This window comes from Carassius auratus, chromosome 13 (assembly GCF_003368295.1).
Source record: "Carassius auratus strain Wakin chromosome 13, ASM336829v1, whole genome shotgun sequence".
Lineage (NCBI taxonomy): Eukaryota > Metazoa > Chordata > Actinopteri > Cypriniformes > Cyprinidae > Carassius > Carassius auratus.
In genome coordinates this window covers 25,282,099-25,299,216 of record NC_039255.1, presented here as the reverse complement: position 1 = coordinate 25,299,216, position 17,118 = coordinate 25,282,099, and the positions used below count along the sequence as shown (strand labels likewise).

General features: G+C 42.2%; 1 protein-coding gene across 1 annotated transcript in view; it reads left to right on the top strand.

Annotated features, from left to right (window-relative positions):
* Window positions 1-17,118, top strand: part of LOC113113105 (neurexin-1-beta-like) — a 65,225-nt gene that overhangs the window by 18,343 nt on the left and 29,764 nt on the right. The gene's annotated exons all lie outside the window — the stretch shown is intronic.

Below are 17,118 nucleotides of genomic sequence, written 5' to 3'. Positions count from 1 at the left end.
TTTTATTAGACTTAAAACAATTTAAAAGGTCCAATAATTGCTATAATAATTTACACAAGAATTAGGCACATCCAAACATTGTTTTTACAATTTCATGCTTATACTGTCTAAAACTGCTTATTCATTCATTTATACAGTATTCACTATCTAATATATGTAGAAAGTACTATCCTATGTGTATGAAGTTACATTGAATATGGTGTGTACAGGTCCAGAGCTGTACAGCTGTTACCAGGTGTAAACTGACACACCAATTACTGTAAATGAAACCGAAGACACATACAAACATATTTGGAGGAAGTACACAGACACATTTACATGCAACCTTGGTACAGCAGGTGTTGATACAAACGGTCACACACACATTGGCTTGCATTGGCACATGTGAGCTCTGGCCTGCAGGTGAATGTGTGTATCACAGAAGGGTACAGACTCACCACACACAAGCAGCACATCTGAACTGCCACATTAAAGGGTCATGTAATGCTATTAAAATTTTCCTTTCTCTTTGGAGTGTTACAAGCTCTTGGTCCTGAAGAAGATCTGTAAAGTTGCAAAGACTAAAGTCTCAAATCCTAAGAGATATTCTTTATAAAAGTTAAGACTCATCTACACTGCCGCCGGCAGCATTTCGTGGAGTCGTTGTGTGTTTCATTGTGAAAGCCGTTGTTTTTTGCCTTCCAAAAGAGGACATGACTAGAAATCAGTGTTTAAGTTGTATTTAAAACACTGTCCCATAACAGCTCAACCCAAATATTCAGATGTGTGCAGCGCATTTTAGGGAGGATGACGACTGTTTACTGAACCATAGCCTGCAATGTGTCTGTGGCACAGCGGCTGTTTCTATAAAGTTGGGCAGTTTAGACTTTTCAAGGACAGTCTGGTGCTTCTGACTCACAGCCTGTAAGTACTTTATATATATATATATATATATATATATATATATATATATATATATATATAGTACTTACATAACTATATATATATTAGGGGTGTAACGATTCGCGTATTCGTATTGAACCGTTCGGTACGAGGCTTTTGGTTCGGTATGCGGTACGCATTATGTACCGAACGGTTCGTTGAACTAATTAATTATATATATATATATATATATATATATATATATATTTAAAAAAAAGTATATGAAATTTATTGCATTATATGAAAATATAATGATATGCGTTCAACAAGGTAGCCCAATAACCCAAACGACGTAACAGGCAACGCCCCTGACACCCCCGAATAAGAAAAAAAACACCAACTTATATGTTTATGTTAGGCTACTCAGTCAGGCGCTCGCTCACTCAGTACGCACTGAGTGAGCGAGCAGTTCATGCCCGGTACGCGGTGGCCAGTGCGTTTAACAGACCTGAAAAAGAAGATCCTCCAATAACCAACAGGTCTGATGTTTGGGTGCACTTTGGATTCCCTGTAAGCTATAATTGTTATGGCAAGAGAGTGGTGGATAAAAAAACAACGGTCGCATCTGCTACATGACAATAGGGTACACCAGCGGGAATTAAAAAAAACACCAGCGGGAATACTTGAAAAATGTCAACTCATTTCCGCCGACATCACCTTAGTATGTCAGTATCTGGGAAAAGACGAATAAAAGGAGAAACATACACGCAACAAACTATCCCCGCAGCATTTAGTCATACATTTCCAACTGACTCAAACAGGGCAAAAGAGATCACCGCGGCGATTGGTAGGCTACATTTACGTTACATTTACATTATAGCCGCGGATATGAGACCTTACTATTTACCATTCATTCTGTCATCACCATTATAGCTTACAGGGAATCCAAAGTGCACCCAAACACCAGACCTGTTGGTTATTGGAGTGTCTTCTATTTCTGGTCTGTTAAATGCATTAGACATTTTGCAACGAGCCTTCAGCGCGTGCTGAGTGAGCGAGCGCCTTAGGGGCCATTCACATATCGCGCCTAAAAACGTCTTTCTCCTCCTTTCCAAAGCGCTCGGGCAGAAGCGCCCCTGAGGCGTCTGCCTTTGCTGAGCAACAATGACGTGCTCTCATTGGTTGCGGAAATTTCAGCAAAGGATAAATGGATTTGCAGCTCTAAAAATCGCTTGCAGTAGCTCTGCTACTAAATTTATTTCAAAATTGCAATCCATATACAACTATGATCAGCTGTTCCTTCATCTTGGCTGAGCTTTCAACGTTGTTACAAAAGGATGAAGCAGATTGGTTAGTTCTTGTCACATGACCCGCGGTGCGCTTGCGGCATTCTGAAAAGTTGAGATGTTTTTACATTTTGCTGTATCTAAAACATACCGAACCGAACCGTGACATCAGTGTATCGTATCGAACCGAACCGTGAATTTTGTGAACCGTTACACCCCTAATATATATATATATATATATATATATATATATATATATATATATATATATATATATATATAAAGAATGTGATACCGACTATTCACATGCAAGGTTTGAGCAGTTTAGAGTAGCACTTGTTTGTCATTTCTCTGATCACAAATGCAGTTCATGCAGCAAGAAATGCAAAAACATTTAAAGGGGGGGGGGGTGAAATGCTCGTTTTCACTCAATATCCTGTTAATCTTGAGTACCTATAGAGTAGTACTGCATCCTTCATAACTCCAAAAAGTCTTTAGTTTTATTATATTTATAAGAGAAAGATAGTCTGTACCGATTTTTCCCAGAAAAACATGAGCGCCTCGAGGCGTGACGTGTGGGCGGAGCTAAAGAATCACGAGCGCCAGTAGGCTTTTGCGTTGAGAGCGTTTGGAAGCTGTGACATTAACGTGAGGGAAAAAACATCCAAAACAAACCACGGCTAACAGTCAGATTCAGTGTATATTTATGATCCAGAATCAGAATCCAGAGGCTGAAATTTAACAAGAGCAGCATCAGCAACGACGTCTCTATGTGGTATGTACTGAAACTGTATATATTTGCTTAGCGGTTATGGAAAATGATTAAGTTCCACTTTGTCCTCTTTTTTTTTTTTTAAGCTGTACATGTGGAAAGTGCAGTTTGATGCCAACATCGCATGTTGTTTACTTGATGTGCTTACGCGCGGATAGCTAAGTTAACAACACAGAGATATTTGAAGCAGTTTTACTCACCGCATGCGGTTCCAACACACGATCGTGACCCTTTTTCGTTGGGACTGCATTATCCTTAAGAAATAAACGATGTGCAAATCCGGAGTCAAACTGGGCCTTGTTTGTAAAACAAGCATCTTCGAAATGCAGGGAACAAACACAAACACTTGCACAACTCCGTTGATGCTCTGTAAAAATAAACTCCACTGGTCCCTTAATGCTGTTTCTCTTTTGGTAATCTGTGCAGGGTTGTCTTGCCCTGGCAACCAAAAACACACTCCTTTTGTGACATTTCGTGACGCTCTCGCTCTGATCAGTGAAGTCTGTTGTGCTCTCAGTGCTCTGCTTTACGGGAGCGCGCGCTCTTCCGGCAGAAGTGCCCTAGGACCCATATAAGGAAATTCCGCTCCATCTAACGTCACACAGACAAACCGGAAGGAGTATTTTTTGGAACAGAAATACTCCTTCAAACGTACAACTTAATTTTTGAAACTTTGTCCATGTTTAGCATGGGAATCCAACTCTTTAACAGTGTAAAAAACTCAGTATGCATGAAATAGCATTTCACCACCCCTTTAAAAAGACAGTGTAAGTCATTATAATCTGTAATGTCTCCACTTGATGCAACAAATGTAGTTTGTAATGGACTTGTGATTCAAATGATGATTCAAATGCAAGTTTTGACTGAGTCTTGTGCTGCTGGCCTGGGAGATGGCATAGTAATGTTAAGGGGCATAACATTTCCGTCACACGCTTGATGCATTTGGCCAATCACAATGCAGTGTATAGCTGGCCAATCAGAGCACATCTAGCTTTTTCAGACCGATGCGCTTTGTAAAAATCTATGCGTTTCAGAAGGCTGGGCATAGAGGAGAAACAATAATGTGCATTATATGGAAAATAATGTTTTCTTTTTTGTTTTGTTTTTTACCTTAAACCGCATAAACACATTGCATTACACCAAATATACAAAATAATATTCTTTTTAGCAGCTGTCACAGCCACACCTTCTACACTCCCGGAATCGGACACTTACGCCACACCCACTCGTCCCCAATCACCCGAATTCTGAACTCCTGTGCATCATCACCAGAACCACATATAAAGCCATCAGTCACCATCACTCATCGTCTGGTCTTGCACCGATCTCCTCACTTGCCTGAACGCCATTATTAAACCTACCTGAACTCTTGAACCCTCTTCATCCTCGTCAGTCTTCCTGTCCCCATCGTCTTCATCTGAGCACCATCTGGATCACCGTTCACCATAAGGGAAGTTGTGTTGTCACCGTTCTATCCACGTGTCAAGATTCACCTGTGTCTGAAACCTCTGATTCACATTAAACTACCTTATCACTGAATCCTCTGTGTCCTCGTCTGTGTCTGACAGAAGACCAGACCGCATGCAGAGCTCTTCGGACACGGGCGAGGACCGCACCGCGGATCCCTTCACGCAACTGGTTCACGCTGTACGGTCCTCACTGATGCAACAAACTCCCCCTTCTTCACCGGCTGTCAACAACTCAAACACCGCTACAACTCCGGTCACTTCTTCAGTTGCCCCTGCGAGTCCCATGGCCAAACCAGCGACATACAGCGGCACGGCGGAGGATTGCAGCGGGTTACTGATACAATGTTCCCTCTATATGGAATCCAACTCTCATTTATTCACCTCCGAACGCAGTCGAGTAGCCTTCATCATCAACCTACTCTCAGGTAAGGCCCTCCAATGGGCTGAATCTCTCTGGGACTCGAACTCCCCTGCCCTTGGATCCGTCACTAACTTCTGTTCCCAGTTAAAATCCGTCTTTGGCCATCAAACTTCTGCATTGTCTGTCCATGACCAATTATTTACCATTCACCAACAGAGAGATGAATCTGTGAGTGATTATGCCATACGCTTCCGTACTCTCGCTTACATAAGCGGCTGGAATGAAACTGCCTTAATTACAGCATATCGCCACGGATTGAATGACAAGATACAAAGTTTGATAGTTGTGTACGAAGACTCACTAGGACTAGAGAATCTCATTCAGAGATCCATTCGAGTTGCCCAGAGACTCACTGCCAGTCATCCGCTCACTCCCGCTGTACTTCCTCCACCCGCTATACCATCTGTCGCTCCTCCAGCACCTGAACCCATGCAAGTGGACTCTCACCATCTGTCCGCATCGGAACGTCAGCGGAGGATCAACGCCGGGCTATGTCTCTATTGTGGGGGAGATGGACACCTCTTACCATCCTGTCCAGTTCGACCTCCACGCCCAGCGGTGAGTACCATCCATATACCTCCTCAAACTGCTCATCTAACTAAGACCTGGGTTACTCTAAGACACCTTTGCTCTTCTGTTTCAGTACAAGCCCTCATTGACTCCGGTTCGGCGGGGAACTTCATCAACCGGCAAACCTTAACTCGTCTCAACGCCAAACATCACCGAAGCCCTGTCGAACTCAAAGTAACCACCATACAGGGAAAGCCGCTGGGCAAGGGTCGTGTCCACTATTTCTCCCCCACAATCATCCTCTGCGTGGGACTCCTGCACGAAGAAGACATCACGTTCATGGTGCTGGAGGAATCCACCGCAGACATCATCCTGGGACGCCCCTGGCTTAACCTCCACCAACCTCACATCCATTGGCCCACTGGCGAGATCCTGAAATGGGGAATGTCCTGCCATCATACCTGCATCACTCCTCCAGCTAAAATCCCCAAGGTCAGTCCTCCCTTAAGGAAGTCTTCCCTACCGGTCCAGTCCACATCAGTGGAGAGCCCCGACACGAAGATGGATCATATCATCCCTCCTGAATATCGGGCGTTCCAGGATGTGTTCAGTAAGCGGTTGGCAACGAAGCTACCACCTCATAGGCCATGGGACTGCGCCATCGACCTCCTGCCTGGAGCAACCCTTCCTAAAGGACGAATCTATCCCCTGTCCATCCCGGAGCAAAAGGCCATGGAGGAGTATATACAGGAAGCCCTCACTCAGGAATTCATCCGACCATCTACTTCCCCTGCCGCTTCCAGCTTCTTCTTCGTGGCCAAGAAGGACGGAGGCTTGAGGCCGTGCATCGATTATCGCCACCTCAATTCACAAACCGTCAAATTCAGTTATCCTCTTCCCCTGGTCCCAGCGGTGTTGGAACAACTACGCGGAGCCAGGATCTTCACGAAACTGGACTTGAGGAGCGCCTACAACCTAATCCGCATCCGGAAGGGGGACGAATGGAAGACCGCTTTCATCACTCCTTCCGGGCACTATGAATACCGGGTCATGCCGTATGGGTTATCCAACAGTCCATCCGTCTTCCAAAACTACATGAATGAAGTCTTCAGAGATTACCTTAACAAGTTCGTAATTGTCTACATCGACGACATCCTCATCTACTCCACATCCAAGCAAGAACATATCCATCATGTCATCCTCGTACTCCGAAAACTCCGGGAAAACACCACCTTTACCTCAAATCCGAAAAATGTGAGTTCCATACGCCCTCAGTCCAGTTCCTAGGTTACATCATCGACCCATGTGGCGTGAAGATGGACCAGGGGAAGGTGGACGCCATCACACACTGGCCTCAACCCGGCTCCATAAAAGAACTTCAACGCTTCCTGGACTTTGCCAACTTTTATCGAAGATTCATCAAGGACTACAGTTCACTCAGCTCCCCTCTAACTTCTCTCCTCCGAAACCGGCCCAAGTCTCTGTCCTGGAACCCCGAGGCCACTGAAGCTTTCCACCTGCTCAAACAAGCCTTCAAGACCGCTCCAATCCTCATCCACCCTGATCCCAGCCACCAGTTCATCGTGGAAGTGGACGCCTCATCCACCGGGGTCGGAGCAGTCCTCTCCCAGCGGCAGGGGAATCCACCACGACTCCATCCATGTGCCTTCTTCTCGAAGAAGCTATCCCCGGCGGAGCAGAATTATGACATCGGTAACAGTGAACTACTGGCCATTAAGCTGGCTCTGGAAGAATGGCGTCACTGGCTGGAGGGAGCCCAGTTCCCTTTCGAGGTGGTAACCGACCACCGGAACCTGGAATACCTCCTTGAAGACTGAATCATCGCCAAGCTAGATGGGCCTTGTTCTTCACGAGATTCAACTTCAAGGTCACCTATCGCCCTGGCTCCCAGAACAATAGAGCCGACGCCCTCTCCTGTCTTCATCAAGCAGATCCCGAACCCGAATCTCCAGAACCAATCCTCCCTCCAGCCATGATAGTTAGTCCTATCCAGTGGAGTATTGATCATCTCGCTCCTACAACAGCGTTACTGGTGGCCATCGATGGCTCTGGATACGGTCCGCTACCTCAAAAGATGCTCCGTCTGCGCCATAGCAGACACCCCTAGAAGACTCCCGGAAGGTAAACTGGTGCCTCTGCCCATTCCTGAACGTCCATGGACCCATATCGGCATTGATTTCATGACTGACCTCCCTCTCTCTCAAGGCTACACCTGTGTACTGGTAGTGGTCGACAGGTTTTCGAAATCATGTAAACTCATCCCTCTCAAAGGACTCCCCACTGCGTTCGAAGCGGCAGAGGCACTATTCCACAACGTCTTCCGTCACGCATCCCAGAAGATATCGTCTCCGACAGAGGCCCCCAATTCATCTCTAGAGTCTGGTCAGCTTTCTTCCGTCTTCTAGGGGTGTCCGTCAGTCTCTCCTCGGGATACCATCCTCAGACCAACGGCCAGACGGAGCGTAAGATTCAGGAGCTGGGGAGGTTCCTGAGGATTTACTGCCACCGTAACCAGGACTGTTGGAGCCAGTACCTACCCTGGGCCGAATACGCTCAGAACTCCCTCCAGCAATCTACCACCGGGCTCACCCCCTTCCAATGTGTCCTTGGATACCAACCTCCGCTCTTCCCATGGTCAGGTGAGCCCTCGCAGGTCCCAGCGGTAGATCACTGGTTCCGACAGAGCGAGAGGGTCTGGGACTCGGCTCACGTGCATCTCCAGCGGGCAGTGCGGAGGCATAAGGAGCAAGCGGACGCTCGTCGAGGACCCACGCCGCAATACCAACCTGGACAACAAGTCTGGCTCTCGATGAGGGACATCCGCCTCCGACTGCCCTGCCGTAAGCTGAGTCCCCGATACATCGGACCATTCACTATTGAACGGCAACTGAACGAAGTGACCTATAGACTCCAACTCCCTGCACACTACCGTATCTCACCTTCATTCCATGTCTCACTCCTCAAACCCTTCACTGAACCTTTGTCTCCTCCATCCACAGAACCTGGTGATGATGCCGTACCTCCTCCTCCGGCCATCGTAGACGACAACGACATCTTCCGGGTGAGAGCTATCCTCGACTCTCAACGACGGGGTCCTCAACTGGAGTACCTTGTGGACTGGGAAAACTACGGCCCGGAGGAGCGTTGCTGGGTTAATCGTAACGACATCCTGGACCCCAGCCTTCTCACTGACTTTCATCAAGACCATCCAGACCGCCCCGCTCCCCGTGGCCGAGGTAGACCCCGTCGTCGCACAAGATCCCAGCCGTCAGGAGCCGCCCGTGGAGGAGGGGGGACTGTCACAGCCACACCTTCTACACTCCCGGAATCGGACACTTACGCCACACCCACTCGTCCCCAATCACCCGAATTCTGAACTCCTGTGCATCATCACCAGAACCACATATAAAGCCATCAGTCACCATCACTCATCGTCTGGTCTTGCACCGATCTCCTCACTTGCCTGAACGCCATTATTAAACCTACCTGAACTCTTGAACCCTCTTCATCCTCGTCAGTCTTCCTGTCCCCATCGTCTTCATCTGAGCACCATCTGGATCACCGTTCACCATAAGGGAAGTTGTGTTGTCACCGTTCTATCCACGTGTCAAGATTCACCTGTGTCTGAAACCTCTGATTCACATTAAACTACCTTATCACTGAATCCTCTGTGTCCTCGTCTGTGTCTGACAGCAGCATCATATGACCCCTTTAAACAAGACACATCAAATACAACATCCCACACACACACACACACACACACACAGCAGCACACATCAAGGACACTGAGCACTGCAAGAAAAATGAGACAGGTTTATTTAAACAAAACAGAAAGAAAAGAAGCAACGTTTTTTTTCTTTCTCTTTTTTTTTCTTTCGTCACAGAAGAGATTTTAAGCTATATCTTGATTATTGTCAAGGATTATTTCACCATCAAGGAATAGTGAATGAGCAGTGAATTATTCGGGAAAGTGATTTTATGCTGTTCTGTGATTGTACTACAAGGCACTGCTTACTTACTAACTGAAGCCTTCTGGAGGGAATTTAGACTAGAGAGAGAGTGAAAGCAGCAAGCATAGGTATTTTAAACTTGATGCAATCCCTAACTGGTACGCAGTATAGATGAAAGGGGTGTGATGCAGGCTCTCTTGGGCCAGTTATGCTTCTGTGATCTGAAATATTTGAGAGAAATCCAGCCAGAAAAGCATTGCAACAGTCCAGCCTAGAAATGACAATGACTTGGTTTTTAAAGCTAACTTGGTTATTTTGATTTCTGTCTGATCTGCTTGGGACTATTTTAGGTGATCCCAGGTGGATGGTGAAATTGTGCTGTATAGTTGGAGTGGCTTTGAAAGTTCTGTCTTTGCTAGATTTAGATTGGTTATGTTTTTTCATTCATGATGAGATTTCCATTGGATCATCTGGTTGTAATGAAAAGTAAAGCTCCGTGTCATCGGCATAGCAACTTTGTGCCTGTATAATGGGAACCAGCAATGTGGTGTATATGGAGAAGAGGAGGGGTCCAAGAACTGATCCCTGTGGAACCCCCATGAGAGTTAGACATTATTCAAAACTATTCTAAATATTCCTTTATTTGTTTACATTCACAGTAAAAAAAAAATATATATATTGTGCTTTTGTAAAATAAAGGAAACAAACTGGATGCCACTTTCTCAAGAGTGCATCACAAAAATGAGCCGAAATTCTGCATTCAGGCTGCTAATTGTTGTAGAAAAATATATTTTGCATATAGGCCTATTTATTTATTTTATATAGCCTATAGCTTTATTATGTTTTTCTCAATTCGCAGAAGCGCTGCAGGTGCATACAATGACCATGTGAATCCTCACGTTCTGTTGTTTATGCTGCTTTTTGTGTGTATAAAATTAATCTCATGAAAACAAATTTAGGTGCTTTTATTGGGTCACAGCCACATATCAATTCAAAAGTCATTTAATTGTAATTTAACAATCTCATGAGACTTGTTAAAACTATTTTATGCAGGCCTATACAATGTAATAAAATGCTATATAATAAAGATTTGTTTAAAAATGAGCCCATATACTAGCCCATATAATTTACACAATAGGTGAAATTATGTATGGAAACAGCTCAAGGGCTTTTTTTTTTTTGCTGTAAACCAAAACTTATGCAATAATTAGATTTTTTAGGGATGACGTCATCATGCACAGCATTTTATCAGTAAAAGGCCAGTTGGATGGAAACAGGCTGTAGAGAGCAAATTTAGAAAAGTTTTTCTTACGCATATTCTGTTTATAGATGACAAAACTGGATGGAAACTTGGCTACTGTGAGTTCATAAGTGTCAGGATGCGGTGCTCATGAGAAGTACTTGATTTCTTACAATGATTACAATGTACGGGAACCGTACCTTTCAAGCTTCAAAATGGATGAAAAAGCACCATATCAGTTGCCAAGAGCTTAAATTGAGTGAACTATTCCCTAAATAATTTTTATTGAAATTTTAATGGAATAAGAACCAAAATAGTTATTGCTGGGAAATTACGGGGTGTTTGTCCCAGTGGAGGGACAGGTATGGGTTTGCATACCCATGTGGCTCTTTCAGAGGTAGGTGAGATGTCAGGTGTGATGCTATTCTGGAGAAGATCAGTCAGCTATGAGGATATTGTCCTTCAGGGCATTTGTTAGGCAGTGTGTTTCAGTGGAAGGAGTGGAACAAGAAGAATGGTGCTCAAAGAGAAAAACAGACCTGAGTGAACAGAGAGGGGGATTTCAGATAAAGACCACTAGATTTTTGAGTGTTCAGGAAATGAGATCCCAGGTCAGTGGTTTGCAGGTGTTTATGCTGTGAGGACACAGTTAAAGCACAGATTGAGCCACATAAATCCTCACCCTTCAATCCAGAAGGACGTATACCTGTATTGAAGTATGGAACAAAGCTGAATGCTGCAATTTGTTAAATTTGAAACACCACAGTTTGCTTAATTCAGTTCAGTCTACACAATTTGTGCCGATAAAAAACAATAGCTTGGTCACAGATTCCTGTGCAGAAGCGTATTTGTTTAATAGGTTCAGTATATTCATGAAATCTATGTTAAAGGCTATTTAATTTCTTGAATTACAGTGATCACCCCTACTCATCCCCCGAGGAGCAGCGAAGAGCTTGTTTCCCCAGTCTGGATTTTGACAGGGTGAAAGTCCTGTGCTTTCTCCCTTGTTACTGATAAAAAGGGTTCTTTTCGCAATAACTAAAATTTCCAGTTTGAAGCTTTTTGCATTTGTGCTCATCCCTGATGGATAATTCATCTGAAAGCTCTGTCATGGACTCTTTGCTCTGTGTTGTATTTCGTGCATATCAGCCATTGTTTTTCCAGAGCATGCTGTGCGTATGTTTATTCTTGCCACGGCTCTACTGGGAAGTCTGTCGCACGCAATCCCCAGCACACCAATTAAAACACCTGCCCATTGACATGAACTTACAGAGATCAGATTACACACCCAGATGAAAACTGCTGCTGTGCATCTACAGACATGCACATATACCCAAACTCCCAACACACTGCCGCGACTCTGGCACGCGATTGTGCCCGCTTCAACTTCAGCAGTCCGTTTACTCTGGCCTCACAAGACACAGAGATTATGTCATCATACATACAGTTATTATCGGACATGTGTGTGTGGTGCAGTTTTGGGGGATGACAGTGATTTTAACCTTGTTAGAGCATCTTCTTTCTCTCATCACTGTGACTGTTGTTTCTATAGTAACAACGCAGGTCTGTTCTCCAAATTGCTTTTAGATGATGTATCAGTGGTTTACACCTGTATGGTTTACACTCTCTATCCTAATCTATAGACCTGTATCATATGAGATCACTGAGTCTCACTGGATCAAACTATTACTCATGTACCATGCACTCACATGCAGGGATGGGCCGTATTTCAAAGACCTGTATAGAAAATACAAAACACTATTTTGTAGTTTGTATTTAAATACATTTAATCTTAGTATTTTTGTAGTTCCAAAATATGTTTGGCAATGCCTTAACTAACATTAACAATGAGAAATACATTTGGTACTTTATTAATTAATCTTTGTTGACTAATAAATGTTCAACTTTTCATTAGCTCAGGTGCGGTTAACAGATCATTTTTATTTTTATTTTAATAATGTATCAGTAAATGTTTGAATTAAAATTAATTTATTCAGTCTTTAGTATTCAGGCATGGGCAGTATTTCAAATCTCTCTTCTGAAACTTTGTTTGGAATAGATATACTGTGTGCATGTTTTAATCTGCCAACAAATGTGGTCATGCATATAGTCCAGTACAGGAATGGGCAGTATTTCTAATACACTACCTTTGAATCTAATATAAAAAAATATATATATTTTCAAAGGTATTTAAATACAAAATAATATTGTGTATTTCAAAAACATGTATTTGAAATACTGCCCATCTCTGTACTATATGCATGACCACATATGTTGGCAGATAAAAAAATGAGCACTATATCTATTCCAAACAAAGTTTCAGAAGAGAGATCTTTAACAAATATTCAGTTTCTTTCCGCTGCTGGCATGTTTGGGATTTATGAAAAATCATGAATAAATACGTACCATGGGACTAAAGGTATGTGACTGTGGGTCTCAGCTAGAGACCTAGAGCTAGAGACTCAATCCAGGACACATTTTTCAGTCCCGTTCCTACCAAGTACATCTATGAAATTTAAATGAAAATTAAGTTCTGTAACATCCCAGCATAAACCTTCCCAATAACCTATTTCCTATAAAAGCGTCAAGATTCACAAATCACTGTTATTTGTAACAGAAAAGCAAGCATAGGCTGCTGTGTGAGTGAAGTGAAGTGAAGTGAAGTGAAGTGAAGTGAAGTGAAGTGACAAGACATACAGCAAAGTATGGTGACCTATACTCAGAATTCATGCTCTGCATTTTACCCATCCACAGTGCACACACACACACACACTGTGAACACACACCCGGAGCAGTGTTGTGCATGGTTGGCATGGCAGAAAGCGAGCAAAGATCACTCCCTTTATAATCACTAAAAAGCTGAAATCTCAGTTCATCGCGATCTCACAAAGCTGTTATAACACAATGAATATATGCACAGTGAATCTTTCATAATGTCTACACCTAATTATAATAATAAGAGGAATCGCGAGCACGCAAATTTTAGCACTACACAGGAACAAAGAGCAGTTTTGAGCATTGAGTGGATTCTAACTTAAACACCTCTGATTGGCCATTGCATTCCAGAAATCAACAGATACTGTAAGTTTGATCTGTTTTGAATGGTTTTAAGTTTATATAAATTGTTCTTGTTGCTTTTGTACAATAAATGCATAACAATTTATATGTTATTATTAGATATTTTATGTTTAGATATTTATTTTTTGCGGGTGATTTGTGAATGGTTTTACTATCCCACATCCCGCATTCACTAGTGTCTACCCGCTGGCACCCAGACTCACCCATCAAGTGTTGTCCCACATCGCACTCTGTTGCATAGGGTCTCTAATCTGAGCCTCTGCCCCTTTCAGAGTACTGGATATGAGCAGAGTGTAACGCTGTAATATTTATCAGCTGCACTAATGAGTTTGCCTCACTCCATCATGTAAATCTTTTTTTGACTTTCCAGTCTTTTGCAGAAAGATGCATCTGCAGAAAGTCCTGCATGATGGAGTTTGTTTCAGTTTTGTTGGTGGTGTTTTGCTTCTTTTCTGCTGATTATTTGAACTTATCATCTGTATCACAGACAGGACAAGCAGGTCAGTGTTGCTTTAGTCTAACATTAATGCTATCGCAATATCAGCTTTTTCAGTTAAATAATTATGTGTTATATTGGCATGATCACAAATAAATAAATATATATATATATATATATATATATATATATATATATATATATATATATATATATATATATATATACAGTTTTGTTCAAAATAATAGCAGTACAATGTGACTAACCAGAATAATCAAGGTTTTTAGTATATTTTTTATTGCTACGTGGCAAACAAGTTACCAGTAGGTTCAGTAGATTGTCAGAAAACAAACAAGACCCAGCATTCATGATATGCACGCTCTTAAGGCTGTGCAATTGGGCAATTAGTTGAAAGGGGTGTGTTCAAAAAAATAGCAGTGTCTACCTTTGACTGTACAAACTCAAAACTATTTTGTACAAACATTTTTTTTCTGGGATTTAGCAATCCTGTGAATCACTAAACTAATATTTAGTTGTATGACCACAGTTTTTTAAAACTGCTTGACATCTGTGTGGCATGGAGTCAACCAACTTGTGGCACCTCTCAGCTGTTATTCCACTCCATGATTCTTTAACAACATTCCACAATTCATTCACATTTCTTGGTTTTGCTTCAGAAACAGCATTTTTGATATCACCCCACAAGTTCTCAATTGGATTAAGGTCTGGAGATTGGGCTGGCCACTCCATAACATTAATTTTGTTGGTTTGGAACCAAGACTTTGCCCGTTTACTAGTGTGTTTTGGGTCATTGTCTTGTTGAAACAACCATTTCAAGGGCATGTCCTCTTCAGCATAGGGCAACATGACCTCTTCAAGTATTTTAACATATGCAAACTGATCCATGATCCCTGGTATGTGATAAATAGGCCCAACACCATAGTAGGAGAAACATGCCCATATCATGATGCTTGCACCTCCATGCTTCACTGTCTTCACTGTGTACTGTGGCTTGAATTCAGAGTTTGGGGGTCATCTCACAAACTGCCTGTGGCCCTTGGACCCAAAAAGAACAATTTTACTCTCATCAGTCCACAAAATGTTCCTCCATTTCTCTTTAGGCCAGTTGATGTGTTCTTTGGCAAATTGTAACCTCTTCTGCACATGCCTTTTTTTTAACAGAGGGACTTTGCGGGGGATTCTTGAAAATAGATTAGCTTCACACAGACGTCTTCTAACTGTCACAGTACTTACAGGTAACTCCAGACGGTCTTTGATCATCCTGGAGGTGATCATTGGCTGAGCCTTTGCCATTCTGGTTATTCTTCTATCCATTTTGATGGTTGTCTTCCGTTTTCTTCCACGTCTCTCTGGTTTTGCTCTCCATTTTAAGGCATTGGAGATCATTTTAGCTGAACAGCCTATCATTTTTTGCACCTCTTTATAGGTTTTCCCCTCTCTAATCAACTTTTTAATCAAAGTACGCTGTTCTTCTGAACAATGTCTTGAACGACCCATTTTCCTCAGCTTTCAAATGCATGTTCAACAAGTGTTGGCTTCATCCTTAAATAGGGGCCACCTGATTCACACCTGTTTCTTCACAAAATTGATGACCTCAGTGATTGAATGCCACACTGCTATTTTTTTGAACACATCCCTTTCAACTAATTCAACTAATTGCCCAATTGCACAGCCTTAAGAGCGTGCATATCATGAATGCTGGGTCTCATTTGTTTTCTGAGAATCTACTGAACCTACTGGTAACTTGTTTGCCACGTAGCAATAAAAAAATATACGAAAAACCTTGATTATTCTGGTTAGTCACATTGTACTGCTATTATTTTGAACAATACTGTATATATATATATATATTTATCAACATGATCAGCACAACATACAAAAATGTAACTAATTAAACACTGCTTGAAAGACATGCAGATGTACAGTAGCACTTGTGGCTGCCAATGCAAATATTATCCAAAATCATTTCACTGGAGGTGTTTACATGAAGGCTTTTGTTTAGTTTGATCAATCTGAACGTTAACAGATTATTAGGTTGCATGTAAACATATCTAGTGAAGTAATGACTGTGAAGTTGCAGGCAGCAGTGTCTCTTGCTGTCGGGCTGGTGTAGGATGTAGTTTGAAGTATAGTTGCTAAGCAACACAAAAGGTAGGAGTGGGATATAAGCTGTACCTGGAGCAGAAACTGATGCAACTTCTAGTGATCCCTCCCAGCTGGGAGCAAGGAAAGAAACAAAATGTTAGTGGAGTGATGTTTATTTTGTGTAGCACAGAGCAGAACATTGCGAGTATGTTTATTCTAATGTGAAAATGATTTTCTTGTGTTTATGGATTCTGATATTCTAGATTTTGATTCATTGGATATCTTATACATTTGTTATCTTAGGCCGGAGTTAGCAAGCTTAATGAGCATGATGTATAATAATGTGACAGATGACTTTAATATTATCCCTTTAGCTGCTGTTAGATCAGTATAGTGTCACAGACTCTTAGCCTCTGTCACATCAGTGACATCCATGATTATAGTGTTAGACTGACTTCTTAGGAGGGCTCTCCACCCTGCTTTCAGAACTAACGTTATCATAACAGTTTCAAGATAATTAAATGTGAATGGTTCTCTATTGTTCACATAACCAATAGAAAAAAGCCCTTTAAATATACTAAATGGGTGTTTTAAGCATTGAGAGAACATTCTAAATTTATGTTCTCAGAATGTTTCAAAATGAAGAAATGGAATGTTCCTGTAACATTTACGTCACCAAGAAGAAATATTCTTAACACATTAAAATAATAATAATTATTATAAGCAAATAATAATAAATAAAAAAAAATCAGAAATAGCATTTCCATAACTTAATGTGAATGTTAGCAAAACATTTTTGTTAGCTGCATGCTAAGCCCAGCGTAGGTCTTACATCAAACTTCTCCAGACATCAAGCTTAAGAGAAGCTGGGTAATGCAGCACAATGACCTACAGCACAGGAAATCAACCAAGGCAAGGCAAGGCAAGTTTATTTATATAGCACATTTCATACACAATGGTAATTCAAA